This window comes from Lactuca sativa, chromosome 1, assembly GCF_002870075.4.
Source record: "Lactuca sativa cultivar Salinas chromosome 1, Lsat_Salinas_v11, whole genome shotgun sequence".
NCBI classification, from domain to species: Eukaryota; Viridiplantae; Streptophyta; class Magnoliopsida; order Asterales; family Asteraceae; genus Lactuca; species Lactuca sativa.
Genome location: NC_056623.2, coordinates 54,533,469 through 54,535,615, shown reverse-complemented (window position 1 = coordinate 54,535,615; position 2,147 = coordinate 54,533,469).

Below are 2,147 nucleotides of genomic sequence, written 5' to 3'. Positions count from 1 at the left end.
TGCATAGGCATAGTTGAGCCAAAGGTTTGGAAATGGTATTCAAGAAGATGATATTAATGTCAACACATTTTAATATCCAGAAATTTGGATAGAAATTTCTTGAGGGTGATTATGGTAAAACTAACGAAACTCATTAGTTTTTGGTAACCCTAATCCGAATTAATGTTACTTGCTTCCTAAGCAAGTAATGACGGCCCAACCCTAATGAAACCCTAATCATTTTTAGTATATAAACAACTCTTCCTTTCCAGAAGACGGACGGTTTTTAGCTCTCGTTTTTTCATCACACATTTACAGAACCTTTTAGCATAATAGCTTACGTTTTCTGTGCCTAGAAACGTAGGTGTCCGCTTGGATTATCCTAGGCTGAATTTCTTGTAACCCAGGCATAGGGTATAAATATCAATTCGGAAAGTGATATCACGATCCAAGCTGGTATCCAGATCTCCACCGCAAACCCTAATTTTCCCAACACTGATTAGAGTTGGAACCCCCGTTAAAGGATTCACTACACTATGATAATGATTATGACTTAGAACATGCTTCTATAGTTGCCACTTCAGATTTGTTTAAGAAAGTTGACACTATTGTGAAGTTGGAAGTCTCATATAGCAAGAATATAGTTATTGATACTCCTAGCAAACCAGAAGGAAGGTCTCATAGTCATGGGGACTTATGTGATGTTAAAATGGATGCAACTGCAGATCTGCCTAATCTAATAGAGAAAGAAACTGAAAAGGTAGAAACATGTGTCGAATTAAATAAATCATATAGCAATGTACATGTACCTTTTTATAGCGATCTTATTCCTAGTTCTTGTTTTATAAGGCATAGGGACAACAATGTAAAGATAGGAATTAGAGATGATGACAGAAAATTGTTTTAGTTCCAATCATCATATCACTAAAATAAAGGCGTTTAAGTTGCCGTCACGTGGTGAGTACAGAAGAATAAGAAAGATGTTAACCTTAAAGTATTGGAAAACTGCTCCAAAGCTTAATAATGATTATGAACTCTCCAACACTACCACTAAGTCAACAACTTTCTTAAACGCTTCTGCAATTTCATTCCATGTGTGATGTGTGATATGACCCCGTTATGAATATTGTTTCTTTTAGGTGGTGGTGGATTGAAGTTCTTCAACTAGTATAAGAGATATGTGTACAAGCAGAAACGTTGTCAAAGTCAAAGTCAAACATAGTCTCCTTTTAAAAAAAAGAAACTCTTTCCTCGATATGTAATTATTGAGGAAACAAGTAGTTAAAACATATCTAGTTTACCCGAGAGGTATCATTCAAAAAGAGGTCCTTAACATTTTTTTTTTTGAAAGAGGGGTCCTTAACATTCTACAAGTTTCTTTTTTCATATATAAATCTGGTAAACTAATAAACCTATTTATGGATGGTTCTACAGTGAAATTTAGCATACAGTCAGTTTATAGTTCTGGAACATATCAATTATCATGAAATGCCAGAACATCGACAGTTGATTCCCTTTTTAGTTTTAACGTGTATATATATATATATATATATTCAAGATAATACTTTTTTTTGCGAATATAATATATGGTTTGTGTGACTAAGTTATCACTGGATAGTCCAATTAGAGAGACATATGTGGGGACAAACTAGAAAGTAACTTGGACAAGGAAGTTGAAAAAAATAAAATAGAAGAAATAGTGGTGAATACAACAGTTATTGTACCAATCACATGCATATTGGCACACCATCAATGAAAGTAAAATGGAAATGGAAAACGGGAAGCATCAACTCCACTGAAACTTCTTTTTCTATGAAATCGCAATTTCCTTAATTGAACTCTTTTTTTCCTGTGAATTGCGATTGTCGTGAAATCATTTTTTTGTCGTTTTTTTTTGTTCTGTGAATTGGGATATCAATGTCTGTCAGTTTTTGGTGTAGTCGATGTTTTTCACAATGATGATTATTGAACCACTAGTTTATAACCTGTGGGAACCACGGTTACAAAATAAATTAAAATTTCATAGTAAAAATTAGGGGTGGCAAATCGGCCATCGTGTCGTGTTTTTGTCTAACACGACACAACACGACAAGGTTTTATATAACACGAACACGACACGACACGATGTCGTGTTTTTTTAACTAACATGAAAACGAACCGATTAAAAA